Source organism: Pleurodeles waltl, chromosome 2_2 (assembly GCF_031143425.1).
Source record: "Pleurodeles waltl isolate 20211129_DDA chromosome 2_2, aPleWal1.hap1.20221129, whole genome shotgun sequence".
In the NCBI taxonomy this organism is placed as follows: domain Eukaryota; kingdom Metazoa; phylum Chordata; class Amphibia; order Caudata; family Salamandridae; genus Pleurodeles; species Pleurodeles waltl.
Genome location: NC_090439.1, coordinates 303,598,128 through 303,617,238, shown reverse-complemented (window position 1 = coordinate 303,617,238; position 19,111 = coordinate 303,598,128).

Here is a 19,111-nt window from a genome sequence, read left to right as displayed (position 1 = left end):
GGCTATAAAAAATGGAGATATTAAATACGCAGTAGCCACCCATATACGTTTAACTCATCCTGCTGATACAAAAATTTGGTTTCATGGATTAGAGCATGTGCCCCAACACGGAAGGGGGGGGTAATAGGGAACTTTTGCTAAGACAATCAGAAGCACAGTGGATTTGTCGGTTACATACTGTACAAGAAGGTTTAAACACAAACAGCGAATTACATTATTTTTTGGGTGTATAAAAGGAGCCATAAAGAAATAATTAAAGCTTGAAAAAACTTTTTTTGAGGTCCCTAGAAAATTCCTAGAAATGTAGGTTGAATAGCCTTTGTTTATGGGTATATGTGACATACTGAAGCGTAGATCTGATTAACATTCTAAAAATAGGTATAAATAAATAAAGTAATCAAATAAGTGAAAATTGAGCAGTTGATGATACTGAACGAAGCATTACTGAAATGCGTATAATATAGGTGTTGATTCACCTTTTCATTATTACAATTTTGGAGATTTGTTTATATTGGAAGGAAGTTATCGCCCAATAATAACATATGTAGACATTAGAGATGTATTAGCTGTTAATGAATTCACTATCTGTGTAATGTGGATCTTTGAAAATGGCCACCATGTTTCTGAATGAAACATGAAGTACACGTAAAATAATGAGTTATGGATGTTTAATAGGGTATTAGTTAGAAGGCAGCATTATATAGTTTTAAGTAACTATTAATACCTTAAAATAGGTTATCGAGTGTGGTTAATAGAAGAGGTGAAACTTATATTGGGATATAATAAGTCCTTTTCATTTTAAGGAGGACATATCAAAATGGCCGCCATGTTGCAGTCGAAATGCGGAGATGTCGGTAAGCAACCAGCTGGGAATAGTTAATGAGGTACGATATAAAAGACGATTAGAAGAGAGACAAGGTTTGATAGCCAACTGAAGAAATGCTTTGTGAGCACGCGAGAGAAACAGTGGATGCTAAAGGTACTATTGAATGTGAGGGTGGAGTAACTCTGTTATGGCATTGCAAAGCTGAATCTATTTTTAATAAAATATTCTGAAATAAGATCTTTGAGCTGAATACAATAGGGTAGATGGTAGGAATATTGTAACATAAGTATACTAAACACATAATTGGACTATAAACGCATAAACATTCTGGGAGGAGACCGATGATATAGCGCAGCTTTATTTTACATAAATTTGATCTGGTGGGTGGTTTTTCACATGTGAAAGTATAGAATAACGGGAAATGATTCAAAACGAAAGACTTGAGGAAAATGACAACATTGATTAGTAGATGCCTGTATATGCAGAAAGAAACGTACTAATGGTAAATGGACTGAAATGCCAAGCTCAATAGATGTGCGCATGCAGTAACTATTAATACCTTAACATAGGTCACCGCGTGTGGTTAATAGAAGAGATAAGACATATATTGAGATAAAATAAGTCCTTTTTACTGAAAGGAGGACATTTCAAAATGGCGGCCATGTTTCGGACGAAATACGGAGAAGCTGCCAGAAACCAGCTGGAAATAGCTAATGAGGTATGATTTAAAAGACGATTAGAAGATAGACAAGGTTTGATAGCCTATTGAAGAAATGCAACATGAGCCCACAAGAGAAATAGTGGATGCTGAAGGTATTACTGAATGTGAAGGTGCAGTAACGCAGTTACAGCGTTGCGAAGCTGAACCTATTTTTAATAGAATGTTTTAAAATAAGATCTCTGAACCTAATTAAAATGAAAGATTTGAGTAAAATGGGAACACCGATCAGTACATGTCTGGATATGTAGGGAGTACAATGGTAAATAGATTGAAATGTTAAGCTTATTAAATGCGCGCAAGTAAACGGGACAAAATTTGGCATTTAGGGGTCATTCTAACCCAGGGCTAAAATGACAGAAGCATCGCCAACAGGCTGGCGGTGCTTCCTGGGCCATTCTGACCGCGGCGGTAAAGCCGCGGTCAGAAAACCGGGTCCGGCGGTTTCCCGCCGGATTTCCCCCGGTTGCCCAAATCCGCCATGGTGGCGCTGCAAGCAGCGCCGACATGGGGATTCTGACCCCCTTCCCGCCAGCCTGTTTCTGGCGGTTTTTACCGCCAGGAAAAGGCTGGCGGGAACTGGTGTCCTGGGGCCCCTGGGGGCCCCTGCACTGCCCATGCCACTGGCAATGGCAGTGCAGGGGCCCCCTAACAGGGCCCCAGTATGCTTTTCACTGTCTGCCCAGCGGGAAAGTCAGAATGCCCCCAGCAGTCTTTCGACCGCGGAACGGCCGCCCGCCAATGTTAGAATGAGGGCCTTAATGTTTATTGATGGTTGGAAGTAGACCTGATAAATGGTAAATGATAGCTCAGAGAAAAAAACATTAAGAATAATATCAGTTTTGTATGGCACTAACTTATGGGTTAAACAATGAATTTTATGCGAAGCTAAATAGACCCGAGCATGTATAGGGGTTTAGATATGTTAGGATATGAGTTATTGGCTTCTTAGATAAAATAATAAGCTTAATGGTTATGATGATGATTTGACACGGTAATGTGTCCCTGGAAATATGGGGCCATTTGTGATAAAACAAGGAATTAAATAAACTAGTCGAGGTGCTGTCTGAGTATAATGTATAATGAGATTATACTTTTGGATATAGGTTTTTATGCCTCCAGGTAGGATTGTACGGGTATTTCAAACATATAATCACGGTATTATTCTTGAATGTGAATTAGATTATTTAATCTGATTGTAATAGATATGTGTAAAATAGGATGGTGGTGGCAAGACAGAATATATCATTTGTATATTATTTTGTATGGTTTCAGCCCTGATGAAGTCTGTGAGGACGAAACGCGTCGGCTAATGGCATTTTTAAATGGAATGGGTGATCCAGAAAAAGTATTAAAAAACTAAAAAGGATCAATAAAACACTGGATTGTGATTGAATTACTGGAGTACTTTATAATTGAACACAATGGGATATGAACAGTGATATGTACAAAATAAGGATAACATTGGGTGCTGAATCTTGTATGCAAAGAATATCATCTGTAGATGTATCACACAATGATTTCAATAATGTTTGCCCTTCTCTATTTTTTTACAGCTGCCAACATGAATGCCCAGGAGATACGGGAATTCCAGAGGCGGGCAGTGCGTTATACTAGATGTGGAGGCTGGGTTCCGCAATATGGCACGTCGATATCGCCATGAGAGAGCCACAGGGGTATGGAGGGTATTTACCCAAGGGGGGTCAGCATTGCCCACAGCAGCTAGCACCATCACAGCACAGACCACAGTGGCCCCAAGGATGACAGCCACTCTAGCAGGTCCCTCGACTTCATCTGCTCCGGCCCCATAAGCAGCACCTCCTGCACCTCCCCCCCCAACCACAGCACCGGCACCAGCAGTGCCATCTAAAAGTGTTATCCAGATAACCCTAGCTGCTGTGATAGACAATCAGGACTTGCCGACACTGAAACGTGACATGCAACAAATGTTGATCAGGATGAACAGGCTGCAGCAGGAGGTGTCCCAAAATAGCAGGACACTGCGTGGTATCAAAAAGATCCTGCAAAGGGTCAATTTGTAAATGTTGGATCTCACCCATGATTCCCTCCCCTCCCTCCACTTTCCTCGTTCTTTTCTTTAGTGGGTTTAGGGGGCTTAGTGTGAGGTTAGAGTAGGCTGTTAGTTTAGTTAGTATAAGTGGTTTGGGGGTGGAGGGTGTTCTATTATTACATGTTTTTTTGTGGGGGGTGGGTGGGGGATGATGTTGGGGTTTATTTGTATGTTCATGTGAACCCTGATAAAGTGAGTGATGTTATAATCTTATGCAGTTCTGCATACATAACTCACACCTATCATTTCTTACATTGTACTCCCAGGTTACATAATTGTCCAAACACTCATACACATCCATTCCTGCTGTGTGGTGTGTGTGATTAAAGTTTATAGTCAGATGTCACATACATAAAGATTGTCTTGAAGGGAATGTTGGCCACATTGAGTTTCATCTTACACATACTTTGGATCTGACTTTTTCAGTTCTACACAGCATTGTACTGTTTGTTCTCATTTCACTTCAGAAATAAGCCTAAGGAAGCACAGATGATTATAAAATCCAGACCCCAGTGCATAGTTATCAGCCCACATTCTTTCTACACTGTTGTATTGACATTCTATGGCCATTGACATGTTACATACATCCCAAATCTCCTACACAGTTGATGTGTCACATTACACAGAGACAAAGTAGTTGTGTAAGTGCTATTTATTTTAAAGTGCTGTAGTGCAATATTTACATAGTCCAGGATTGTAAGTCCATTAGTGTGACTCTTTCTATTGTGACGCAACACAAGTGCAATGGTGAGGGACATGTAATTGGACATGCTGGGGTGAAGTGTCATTCAGTGCAGAGGTACATGAATTGCCAATGAAGTAGTGAGAGACAATTGCAGTGCAGAGTGGTATGGTAAACAGTGTGCTGGAGAACAGTGCATGTTACCAACTGTAGCAAGACTGGCATGTTAACAAGCATAGGACTTAGGAAATCAGTGCCAATGTGGCATGGACTTGTGCTACCGGGTACTCCTACAGGTGAAGGTGATCTGTTCCACGTCTCCATCTTCTGATGTGTGTGTCGTCTCCTCTGCCCTTGGTGGTGGTGGGTTTGAAGGGGCAACACACACTTCAGTGTTTGAAGATGTGGCCTCAGAATTACCGGTAGCTGTCAACTGTGGGGCTATTAAGGGCATTACTGCAGCAAGGAGGAGCTGCTGGTTCTTGAGAATAGCAGCTACATCACTGTGGTAGGCAGCCAGGTCGGCCCTGAGGGGGTCAGGATTGCATTCGTGCATGCAGTGAAAGGTTTGGGAGGTCAGGTGTTGTGGCAACTTCCTAACTGCTGTGGTGAAATCCCTCACACATTGCTGTAGTCCTTGCAGAAGGGATGGTAGCGCTTGCATGGCTGCTCCCTGTTCTGCAAATGACATCATGCACGTGCGCATCTCCTCAAGGCTGGCTGCCATATTTTGCATCCCCACTCGCACCTCCTTGGCCAGCTCCTGCTGTACTCCCACTACTGTCCTCTCAAAGGTGGTACCACTGTCCTAAGGGACCTCAGCTGGGTTGGAGCTGGCAGGTCGTACTATTGGGGTGGTGGGAGGGTCCTCTGTGATGTCCGTTGCATCTGTACTCCTCCTTGCGACTGAAGGTGGGGTCTGGAGGGTTCCAAGGACATCTTGGAGGGTCTGCTGGCTAATGTTTGTCAGCTCGGCATCCATGTCATCAGGGAAGTCCAGGACAGGCATATCCACAGGAGAGCTCTGCAATGAGATATTGTACAATTAGTGTGTCTGTGTTGTGGCAGTTGTAATGTGACGTTACTGACTTCCTATTAGTGAGACATTGTAATCTTGGCTCCTGTTCATTGTTCCTGTCATTAATGTTAGCATTCTCTCAGGCCTATGCCCCACCTGCATGTCACATGTAGTGTGGGCAGTTTGGGGAATTGTCTACATCACATCCTCTATTTGTAGGTTCTGTCCAAATTGTATGTTGCCACCTTCTTGTCCTACTCAACTCTCTGTCTACTTCCATTAGCATAGTGAGGCCTTGCAATGGCTGTGGGTGTTTTGATGCAACTTGCACCACACTTAACAATATGGAACTGACCCAGTCTCGGATTTTTCACACATACCTATATGTTGCTGAGACCAACCACATACTATGTATAGCATTGGCCTGACACGATACAGGTGTCAGCGTTGGTAGTGTGTTGATAGTGTGTTGATGTTGGGAAATGTGTGCTATATTGGATTACACTGTTGGGCCTGGCAGTGTTCTATTTGCTGTTATGACTGTGCGGATGTGTTTAACTAGCTAGACACATATGTGCTCCCCCTCAATGCTGTTGTCTTTGCAGTATGACAGTTGGGATGTTGCAAGGTGGCATTGCAGCTATTGTAACACAGGCCAGAGGTGGACCCTATAATGTGCAGCATGAGTATGACATTACTGCTGTGTTCTTCATAATGTAAGTAACAATACCTGATGTTTATTGCTCCTATAAACATGAGCATTTGACAGGATTTACACTTTGTTAGGAATTACAGGGGATTGATAACGTTGTCATTCTGAAGCTTCTATTTTAGGTGTGTTTGATCCATGGGCACCTAACTGCCATTAGCTACTTGACCTGCACACACAGCACAGGTGGTAGTGGCAACTGTTGTCACTGTTAAATACCACTTGCGGATATGACCTGAGACTGGAAATTGAGCCCTAGTTCATGTTGTGACAGCAGGCTAGTTTTAGATTGTACCCTGCACTCCTGGACTGGCTTGGCCTTTCCAACAGCCTTGGCATGACAGAGTACCCCCATGCAAAGGTTGTTGGTTTTGTGTTGTGCTGTGCCCCTGGTTTGCCCTGCACAGCCCATGCACCCGTGCCATGCCCCTTTGCCCTTTCCACTGCCCTTTCCACTGCCTGATTTTCATGGCTGACATACACTATGTAATAGGTATGTCCCTCCCCCTGCTTGCAGGTAACATTTAAGCATTTTTGTCCCCCATGCAACTTACCCTGCATCTGTGTTGTTTCCTAGTAGTCTGCACTGTCCTGTCCTTGAATTCCTGTGACGATCTCCTCTGGGATGACAGCTGCCACCATCTCCTTCATCTGGTCCAGGGCCTCCTGCAGTGCTGGACTCCCACCTCCAGTCTGCAGTGCTGCCTTCTTGTTCCTTGCCATTTTTTCCTTGGTCCTGCGCTTGCAGTCATGCCAGCGTTTCTTGCACTCAGTGACTGTTCTCTGTACTTCTTCCACACTATTTATCTTGTCCACAATTTGTTGCCAAATTGCCTCTCTCCTCCCAATTGGCAATTTTGAGGTGACAAAAAGTTGATGCTGGTGTTCCGTCACCTCTTTCCTGCTCCTCTACACTGAAACAACACTTCCTTTTCTTCTTCGCCCTCTCCCGGGTCTTGTTTGGGTCCACCTTTCTGGTTCCTGGTCGATTGGGGTCTACGATGTTGTAAATCAGATTAAAGTAATTTTCCCTGAGTTAACGTCGTTTTGCTTTATGAGGTGGCACAATGGTTAGAGTAAAAAAAAAATTACTCTAACCTGTGGATTGCGCCACAGAGCGTCAAAGTATAAATTTGATGCCCGGGTGGTGCAAAGAAATGGCGTTAGCCGGCGTTAAACTTTTTGATGCAAAACTGCGTTGGCCGAGTTTTGAGTCAAAAAGTATAAATATGGCCATTACTGTGACATGTATCTGACTGTAGTGGCCCGAGTATAAATGCCCTGCCCACACAACGTGGAATGATAATGCAAGCTACCTACCTTGGAGTCTGGTGACCAGGGTATTGTGATTTCTCCTTGGTCCAGAGGCTGCACCGACAGGTGGTGTTGTCCAGTCAAAAAAAGAAGTGGAATCGGGGAAAAAGGTACGTTTTCACCCCACTTCCTCCCCAATCCCCCAAATCAGATGCGGAGGTCGGATCACCACAGTTGGCTTGCCTGAAAGTGACACACAAATCTACATGACTGATGATTTCCTATAGTGCCATCAATGCAGATGGGAATGCTTGGCAGTCGGCAGAACTCTGGCGTGCTATTGCATATTGGACCAGCAACATCTAAATCTGGCAAGATGGCAGACGGGTTTTCAGTTGGAAAACCAACAGTGAGATTGTTACCACCAAGATCTAAATCAGACCCTTAGCCACTGTCAAACCTGGATGAGGAATGGGACCTGCAAAATATGTCAGAAACCATTCACTCAGATATTCACTATACAAAGTGAATTTCAAAACACAAATATCCCCTTTCATATGCCCTGGTGCCAAATAAACAAAGCAGCACTTACTACAAACTCTTAACCTACATTAAACATAAAACCAATAACTAATACCCACAACAAATAATCATACACTTTCAACATGCCATTATTTATATTACTTTAAAACTTTACCCCCACACAGCCATACAAGGCTGTTACTACCATTTCAATGAAACCATATAGAGACACCTCCAACAACCCGCACCAAGTGAAGAACATGCTTCAAACAGCTAATTTGTCTTTGAAATTAAAAAAAGATAGCACTAACCTATGTCACTGTCACTAAGGTAGCTAACCACTTAAATTTACTAATTGAAATCCATTACATCAACAAAACAAACACAAACTAAGCCTCTCAGTGGATTTTTTTGAAGATACTTGGGTTGGCAGACTGCATCGCTGTGGACACTGGCGCCAACCCAACCCAACTTTGAAATACCATGGTGGAATGTCTAAGGCACCACCTTCGCAAAGGAAGCCAAGGCAAACAAGGCAGTGGAAGGATGGCACAACCCTTTAAAAACCACACTAGGCAGAACCATACCTACACTCTATAAAAGTGTAGAAGCCTTTCAAAAACAGCAGAGATATGAACACCTAGGAATTAAGCCTTCTTTAAACCATACATACATAGCAAACCAAAATCATGTACATGCTAGAATTTGAAGTCAAACTCTTCACAAAACAACAAAGGAATAGATTACTTAACAATAATAGCTAAAATGTTATTATAAAAAAAAACTAACATACACAACTCCCAAAAAGCAATAACCCACATGACAAATCAATTTTACAAAAATTAGAAACATAATATTTTATTATATCAGACGAAATATTAAATAAAACTGCAATCTTAAATAAGACTTATAAGGTAAAATAACATATAAATTATGTATATACAAAATCTAAACCTCATGAACCAAAAAGCTAAAAAGAGGCCTCAATCCTTTATGTTAAATAATTGCAACATATAAAATGCACATTTCCAAATAACAAGCACATAATATACTTACACAAATAATAAAACATTTCCCACCCAAAAGAAATAAATTTAATATGACTTACTGTTCTGTAGCTGCATATTATCCTGTGTATCCATATAGTCAAAATATATAATCCACCAAAAACAAGAAAAATATTTTCAAAAAAGCCCCAACAAATGCAAAAATAAAGCCAATCATAAAAGAATGCAAAAGTGTTTAAAAAAAGAAACGTTCATGGAAACACCAAACAAAGGAAACCAAAGTTAAAAATATTGGTTTACTATAAACCAAAAGAGATTTCCTTAAAAAACGGGCAATCAAAATGCCCATAGTACACTTTTGCAGAGAAAAGTCTGCAAAGTAAAACAGAAAACACCCACACAAAAAATATTACATTCCCTAAAGTATATATCCATTACACTTAGGGCCTGATTATGAGTTTTGCGGTCTGCTCACTGCCATGGCGGCGGTCCCACTGCCATCGGTCGGACCACTGTATTATGACATTGGCGGTACCAAAAGGGAAAGACCGTGAGGTTCCGCCGGCACTGCCAGACAAAGCCGACCACTGTGGTGGTGAGGCATGCCAAACAGGCCTACAGAGCCATTGTTTTTGGCAGACACATTATGATGTTGCACACCGCTGACATGAGCATGGTGGCCCAACTACCACATCCCAGCGGGCGGAAACTAGAGTATAAATGAAGGAACTTACATGCAGGCAGCATTATACATTCTGTGCCGATAGGGAGCCCATCACACATGTCCGCAACTGCTCATCAATAGAGCCCAAAATCCAGGCGGCCGTAGTGGACGCATTCGACGGTAAGACAAAACACTTATCTTTATCATTAAGCGCAACAACACATCATTGCGCCGTCATCCACATGAAATGGAGGTCACGCCACGGTCACCAAGTACACTTGACATTGTCTTCCAGGTCGGAGTCATTCACAATGAATGACATATGTTGGCTGTTGTTGTTTGTCCTTTGTTGTAGACTATGACCAAGGACATCATGTTGAGGTGATTGTACGATGTGTCCGGGTGTGACTGATCAGTCCGATGCAGGCTTGGAAAGCTCTGCTGCACGTTGTGTGCAAGTGGTCTGCTAGGTTGTTTGGCAAAGAGTTGCCAATGGATTTGCACAGCTCACGCTTCTTCTCAGCCTCTGCAGTCCTGCTCTGCTCATAGGAGGTAGCGCCTTTGCGGATGCAGCTTTGCCAGGTGGAGCGGTCTTGCACTTAGGTTTCTTAGGAGTCCGGGTCAATGCCAAAGCTCTTCAGAGAGACTTTCAGCATATCCTTGTAGCGCTTTTTTTGCCCACCTTGTGTGCATTTGCCTTCCACTAGTTAATTGTAGAACAGTCTCTTGGGGAGGCGTATGTCTGGCATACATACAAGGAGGCTTGCCCACCTGACGTAGACTCTCCTCAGCAGGGTAGATACTTGGCAGACCAGCTTGAGAGAGGACATCTGTGTCTGTAACTTTGTCCTGACAGATAATTTTCAGCAGCCTTCTTAAGCAGTTTATATGGGAACGATTCAGATTTTTGGCATGGATCTGTTCCATGCACTGTCATCCACATGAAATGGTGCTATGGGCACCAAGTACACTTGACATTGTGTCCGAGGTCGAAGCCATTCACAACAAATGACACATGCACAGCCATTAAACACCCCCTTTGGACAGGTCAATGACATTGCACCACCACACTTCGCAAAAAAAAACACATCAGGGACAGTGACATGTACAGAACATTGGGCAGATTTAAGGAAAGTGGTGCTACACCCAGAGCAGCGCCACTTTCCTTGCACCCCCTTAGCATCCCGCTACTGTCGTCATGTATGCGCCGTGTTTAAGATACAGCACACCATGGCTCACGGTAGGGGGCAATAGCGTCAACATTTTGTACGCTATTGATATACACAATGGTGTGCCCCCTTTTAACACCTTCTCTGAGTAGGCGTTAAAAGTGCCGGAAAAAAGTATGCCTTAGCGTAAATTAAATTAGGCTAAGGTGGCGCTAGGCCCTCTTAAATCTGGGCCATTGTGTCACACAACAGCAACACCACAGCAACATTTCCACATAATTCTACTGAAACCCTCACATTGCCCACATGCCATGGACTGTTGTCAGATTGAAGACAGATATGTATGGATATGTCATGGAACACAAATACCCCTCCCATGAAACAGCTCTGCAATAGATCCACACATCACCCACATTGTAACACAATGGAAGAATAAAGGGGTGGACAATACTTTGAGAGACAAATATTCAAACCTCACAATGCAAACAATACCTGCACAATAGGAATGGAGGCATCAGGAGCACTCATGAAAGGATGCTGCCCTGGGACACTTGTATGCATGTGTTTGGGTAGTTTCTGTTGCATGTGAGTATTTGTATGTCTTGGGAGGCTGGGAGGTGGAGGTGCTGGGTGATGTGGGAGTGGTGGATGTGTGTGTCTGTTGGGGTGGTATCTGTCAGTATGGTAAATTTTGTGGATGTGTCTGTGTGTTAGGGTGATATCTGTGGATGTAGTGGATGTGTCTGTATGTTAGGGTGATGTCTGTGGATGTAGTGGATGTGTCTGTGTGTGTGTTGGGCGGTGTCCGTGGTTATGGTTGATGTGGTGGATGTGTCTGTAAGTGTTGTGCTGGTGTCTGGGGGTATGGTGTCTGATGGGTGCGGGTCAGTGGGTTGTGAGCTGTTGTCTGTGTGTAAGGTGTGAGTGGTGGATGTGTCGCTGGCTGTTGTGTTGGTGTCTGTGGGTATGCTGGATGTGGTGTGTGGTTCAGAGGGGTGGTAAGGGTATCTGTTGAAGTGGTGGCTGAAGTAGTGTCTCTGGGTGAATGATGAGTGCCTGCAGGCCTGTGTATTTTGTGGTGTTTATGTCGGTTTTTAGATTGGGAAGATGGAGGTGGAGGGGGGAGGAATGTGTGGGGTGGCTGGCTGCCATCAGTGAGGAGCCCAGAGCCTGAAAAGTTCTCTGTAGGCCAGACATGTCACTATGAATGCGTTCCAGAAAAGCATTGGTCTGCTGAAGTTGTCTTGCCAACCCCTAAATGCCTTTCACAACAGCAGTCTGCCCCACAGAGACACTCCTCAGGAGGTCAATAGCCTCCTCACTCAGGGCAGTAGTGGTAACTGGCAATGGGGCTGACATGTCTGGGGTAAGGGATACACCCATTCTCTTGTGTGAGCAGGTATGGCCAGCTAAGTGGGGAGCAGCAGGGAGAATGTCTATAGAATTGGGGGGGTGGACAAGGCGGGAACAGGAGTCGATCCTGATGGGTCCACCACCACTAGGGAGTGGCCACTAGAGGTAGAATCCAATGACGAGGAGGTTGATCCCGGGTTCTCCGTTGCTCTCACCTCACCATCTAGCCACTGGGTCCCTCTGTGTTGGTGGTGTGATGACTGGAGGTACAGTGGCCGGATGCTTCCCTACTTGGTTGTGTCCTGTCTCCTTCACTTGCCTGGGATGCTGCTGTGAATACAAAGAGGAAAAGGATCACCAATTGTTCCTGATCACACTTGAACAACAGCTGTGATTGGCAAACATTACTATGACGTCAAGTAGGCTCCAGCAAAAAACGACATCAAAGTGGCTCCTTGATGTACCATTCCATATGCTTGCATGCCACCTGTCAACAGCTGCCCACAGGAAAACCAGAATCTCAGACAACTCCAGTTGCATGGGTGAAGTTATGCAATCACAGTAACCATTGAACAAGTAGGAGACTACATCACCTCAAATTCTTTGCCTCACGGAGCATACCTCAGTTATCTGATGTATATACAATAGTAGGCCAATTCCAAGTTCATTCCCACAGATCCTACACAAGGTCATGCAGACATCTATTTGTCACATACACAATAACACAACAATAAGAAATAATGGTCCACAATCCTGGCATGATGTTGACAGAAGTACAGTAGCCTGAAGAAGGTGACATGGCAATACTTATGTGACACTGGTTACACATCAACAATGCACACTTCATCATATGTAATTTGTCCTAATGGAGTCATGGAGGTAGTACTAATGTACTAATGTTGCTCAGGTATACTACACATTTGGTATGGAAAAGTACACTGTCGACAAATGCACACATTGTCAGGGAGATATGTCTCTGAAATCCGCATCACAATGAATCAGAAAGCCCCAGGGAAATCACCACTACTGTCTGTGACCCTTTATAATTACGTACTCTGATCGCATCAATAGAAGCCATTAGACCATTGTATTTTGGCGAGGTCCAGAGACTTGCAAGTACTTGTAGAAGGCCCTCAACATATTGCCCAATCGAAAACTACATCAATGTCTCCATTTTGGTCCTGCAAACCCAGATATCCATGGATGAATGGTTGTACGCAATCACAAGTGATACCAACATAACTGCAAGTCACTCCATAATGCATGCCGACAGTCAGATAACAAACCTTCCCCAATGCACACGTTCAGTTAACTTTTCCACATGGTGCCACATCAATAGCATGGAAATGTGCATTGTTTGTAAAAACACCTACTTGTCATGTCCCTCATTGCTACTGAAGTTGTGCATGACAAATGACATGCAATTATGGGTGAGGGTATGTGTTAGCCAACAGTCAATGATGACACACTCTTGGCACCACATGAAATGTAGCCCGATAGCATATGTCTTATTCCAAACGCAGGTTGGCATGCACATATAAGTGAGGGAATACAAAGATCATCCCATGAACACAGGTAGACCATGCATGAAGCATCAGTCTACACATTTTGTCAAAAGAGAAAGGGACACATGCTACCATGTCAGGATAAGAAATGTTGGCAACAGTAATGGCACATAAAGCATGTCAATTGACATTCCCCACTTACTAATTGAAAGTTTTGATCTTAAGCTAAAGAACAATGTATGCTCTGTCAAATGTTTGATGGCCACTTTCACATGACAGACAGTAGTGAGACACTAGCACTCATCACAAACTGAAGACAAGTGGCCTCTGGTGGCAGATACCAATTTACTCACTTGACCAGGCACATGGATGATGACAGTGAACCATCACTTCTTTATCTTTGGCCTGTAATACTGATGAGCAGTGGTCTGTTGCATAGAATTCACACCTACAACAACATTAAACATTACTTGATTGATCAATGTACACAGCCATGTGTTGTCCCTGAAGAGCAAATTGTTTGTGAATTGTACATAGTTGTGTCCTAGGTCCCTGGGCTAATAGTCAAGGCACATCAGTATGCACTACATTGCGTATCTACACAAACAGTTACTCATCTAGTGTATCACACATGGCCCATCTCCAATCATGAGGGGGAGATGTCAGAAACTAACACATCAACTTGGCTATCTGACAGGCAGGAATATGCCCTGTACACATCCCCTTGTGGCTGCTTTGCTCCCCTCAAACCCCCATCAAGTACCGGGGACACAAGAGTCAGAATGTGGGCCATTAGGGAGGTCATGGTCCGACATACTCCCCACCCACGTTGGGAGGACATCCCCAGCTGGACTGACGCGATTTTCTGGGCCCAGCCTCTCAGGTCCTCCCACCTTGTTTACCTGTATGGACGCAAGAGACAAATCAAGTGATTACAAACACAAGTGTTTTCCAAAATAGTTCACACACATTTCAGAAACATCAAGCACAAAATGGGGCAATTTGTCAATATGCCACAAGTGTAAAGCACACATGCCAATACGTTCAGGGACATGACTACACACTTTTGTATTAGTCTGCAGACTAACACACTACCCTGCTCATGGCCAACAATGACTAAGCAAGCCTACTGACATCAGGTAGCCCATGCTCCTGCAACACGTTCTGTGATTTGAGCCACAATGACACACTACACGCCAAAGCGGCTTCTGAAGGGTAAACTCCTAAGGCCTGACTAGACCAACACATTTACACTCTGTAACATTGAATCACTGCATACAGTCCCTACAGGCAATACCATAGTACAGACTTCACCCTTACACTTGAGTGACAATGAAAGGACTGCCATGGTGAGTACAGAAAGGGCCAGATGTAGAACGCGTTTTGCATGGTGCAAACTGCGAAAATCACAGTTTGCGTCATGAAAAACGCGCATCGTGATACACATTCCCATTTTGAGAGTAGGTGCCGATTCGCAAAATGGGAATGCGACTCGCAAATAGGAAGGGATGTTCCCTTCCTACTTGCGATTCGCACCGCAATGCAGAATTGCTTTGTGACCGCAAAAGCGGTCGCAAAGCAATTCGCAGTTAGCACCCACGTTAAGTGGGTGATAACTCATTCGCAAAAGGGAAGAGGTCCCCATGGTTTCATTTTTTCTTTTGTATTGCAACTCGTTTTCCTTTAAGGAAAACAGGCTGCAATACAAAAAAAAAACTGCTTTATTAAAAAAGCAGTCACAGACATGGAGGTCTGCTGTCTCCAGCAGGCCACCATCCCTGTGAGTGCAGGGAATCGCATGGGGGTCGCAAATTGCGACCCACCTCAACAATGTTAATGAGGTGGGTCTTTGCGACCCCCTTGCGATTCACAGAAGGTGTCTGAGACACCATTCTGCATATGATTTTGCGACTAGGAAATTGCGAGTGTGGACATGTGGCCTACCAAATGCAGACTCATGCCACTTCAGGGTGGGTTTCTGTTGTATGTACCTGTACCGCAGAACACTCCTTTGGACATATGCGCCTAACCAACACTCAAAGGTACGTATTTTGCAATTTCTGCTCTGTAACAAAGCTACTGAATCACATGTCAAGGCCTCCCAGAAATCTACACACTGACTGCACTGTGGGTCTGTCATTTGTGCAATAAGTCTGTAAAAGACAAATATGACTACTGTAAAGGTGACAACAGAGTTGTGGGAGTCAAAGGCACACATTGAAAATGATGCAAAATGCACATATGGACTAGTTCTTGGATTTACCTCAATACCCATACCTAATCTAGTCAATGGACTGAGGCATTCAGGGCAAGGTTTGCCACTAGACTCTCATATTGGCCACATGACATGATATGCAGATCTACAGAGAGTGGGAACAGTGTCACAGTTGCATAGCCAGAGTGACTTTTCCATAGCCTTGACTATGTACCATACTGGGAGATACATTCAACAGGCCGTTTGCCAGACTTTTAGACCATGGAGGAATGCCATGTCATCCAGATGTACCATCTGAATAGTCAAACAATAGTGGACTTTTGCCATCAGTTGAAGCCAGATCTGATGCCAGCTAACAGTAAACCATATGCGTACCATCCATTCTACAAGTCATGTCAGCATTGTACTTACTGGCCACAGGGTCCTTCCAACTTACAGTGGACCTGTCTATGTTCAGTCTGGTGTTTAAAGATTTCCTATCAGCAATGTTGAAATACATTGACAGCTACATCAGGTTGCCAGGATTTGAGAACTTAGCCAATGTGAATGCTGACGTCCTTGGTTTTGCCCACCTTCCACGTGTGGTGGGGGCCATTGAAGGCACACATATTGGCTTGGTGACACCACAGGTCAGTGAACAAATCTATTGCAAGTTCCATTCCATCAACGTGTAAGTTGTCTGTTTGGAGGATCTCTACATCTCAAATGTGTGTGCCCATTTTCCAGGATCAGCTCATGGTTCCTTTATAATGTGGAACAGCACCATACCACAACTGATGTCACAACTGCAACCAGAGAGGGCCTGGCTAGTTGGTAAGTTACATCTGTCCTGATTGTGTGTGAGCAATGTCAGATGCTACAATCATGAATTGAGTGACCCACTGTTGTACTTATGTGCCATTCCTTAACAGGAGACTACGGCAGGGGAAGGCTGCTTCACTGAGGCCCATGAAAGAACACAGCAGGCAGTGGGGCTGGCTTTTGATGACCAGATTTCACTGTCTGGAAAGGACTGGTGGAGCCCTCCTCTACTCACCCATGAAAGTGTGTCAGATCACTATGGCATGCTGCATGCTCCACAACATCGCCCTGCAGAGGATTATCCTGTACAACCCCGAGGAGGTGCATCCTTCAGTGCCATTGGGTGAGAATCCTGAAATGCCTACTGAAGATGACAGTGGTGAAGAGGAAGGAGATGACTTGTGAGAAGATCTCCTCCACAGCTACTTCTCCTGAGTGTAAGTATGTTATGTTATGTTATGACTATGACTGTACAATGAAGTGTAGTTGTGAGAATGTGTGTTTAGTGTTTTTAAAACAGCTAGGGATCTCTTACTCTGAAAAAAACACAGCCAAAGGCTGCTTTGTTTGTGTCAGAATCCCTGTGATGTACTTTTTTGCCAGATGCTTGCTATGTAACTTGTGTCATATGGATGGTTTCAAACATATACTCCTTGTTTTGTTCTTTGTACAGGTACCTTCACCATGACATCTTAATGTGGGCATTTCAGAGTTGGACATTGGCCGGTATGTGATGCTGTTCTGACATACGAAGTGGTCATGATTTGGTCCAATTAATATAGGTCACATAGTTTGGGTGTATGAGACCTGTGTCAAGACAGCTTGCACAGTGTTTAGATGGAAGGTCAGATGTGCCCATTGGTCTTGTTTTGTGTCCTTTGGTGGGCCTGATGCATCATGCGTGTCATCATGTTGTCATAAAAAATGTAGTCCTAGCTTATAGCCAAGACATTTTCCCTTCAGATTGGCTAAACACTCTTTTTTGTATAACCTGGCTATAGATGTAGATGTGTTCATCATTATAGGCCACAGTCCCTGTGCCACAGCACTGACATATGTTTGTACCATACCACCTGGTACATAAGCATTGGATTATAATGGCAATGTGGTCAGGGACTGTTGTACTGCCATCTGTCTGTATCTTGGATAATGTGATGCTGAATTACTTTTCTTGTGGTATGTGAAAAGTTTCAAGCTGATGACATCAACGACTTCAATGTTTGCCTATTCTACAGGACAATGTCTGACAAATCCCTTCCATTCGTGGTCTAGAGGTCTATCCCTGTAAATATGTGCATTTACTCAGTATGAGTCAGTCACTTATGATTTCCAATAGTTCTGACATATTGACAGCCTAAGTACTGTACACTGTGATCTTTTTTTTAGTTCAAACAGACACTTGTATGCATGTGTTTGTATGGGATGGTTGTAGTCCTGAACTGGAAAATGTGTTCATGCAACATGTCCCATCTTGAAAAAGTACCTTGAATCGTATGGGTCACATGGTCTGACATTTACTACATGGCAAAATATGAAAGAAAAATCAGCAGACAACAAATCAGTGATGGGTGATTTCATTGTGGAGCTACGACAAACTGAAAATAAACGGGACCTGAATCAACCCAAAAAAATGTGAAGGGGTCAGTCATGGTGAATGAAATCAATGGAGTAGATGCCCCACTATTGGAAGTCCAAAGTCCTGAGTACTCCTCCCATTGGAGATGGAAGGTGGTTCAGGATCAGTCCACAAAGTGAATGTGTAACACACAAAGGAGGTCCTTAAAGAAGAGGGTTGTTGCAGGCAGTGGTGGGTGTCTTGTCATCCACACCTCCTGGATTTTTTGCTGGACGTCACTGCTTGTGGGGGATCAGCTGCTACAGAGGCAGGGCTGTCTGTGGCTGGTTGTTCCTTCATGAGAGGAGTGCCATGACTACTGTGTGTTTGTAATATGCTTGGTGGTTGGCCGCAGTGCTGACACTATTGAAGGTCAGACCACCTCCATCCAATCCGGCACGCTGCTGGCAGTCTGGCTTTTTTGCTTGTCGGACAGCGGTCCTGCCTGTATAACTCATAATACGGTGGACTGGAGACCACCGGCGTGGTGGTCTTTTTGAGACCGCCAACATGGCGGTCTGGCATTCCGACCACCAAACTCGTAATCAGGCCCTTAAACATCATAAACCAAGTAAAATAACACAATATTGCATAACATACCTTTATTAAAACAGTGCACGAAAACCCAAATGTACACACAAGTGAAAAACACTACAATAAATACAACTAAATGTACACAAAATCCTTCAAACAGTGTTACTAACTTCTAGACCTCTCCTTACCTTCAAAACCCTAGAAAAGAACCTTACCTTTTTTGACAAACAGCAGCACCTTAATGCCACCTCGAACCCAAACAATAGACTAAAAATTACACAAATACACTACAAAATAGAAGTAGCAATAAAAAAGTTCAATGGCTTCTAAATTAAACTAAAAAAAAGACCATCTCCTTATAGAAATGAATGGGAAAATAAGTAAAAAATGTTGAATAAATGTATTAAAATTCACCAAAAAATTTTAAACATGGAAAACATGTCAAAAT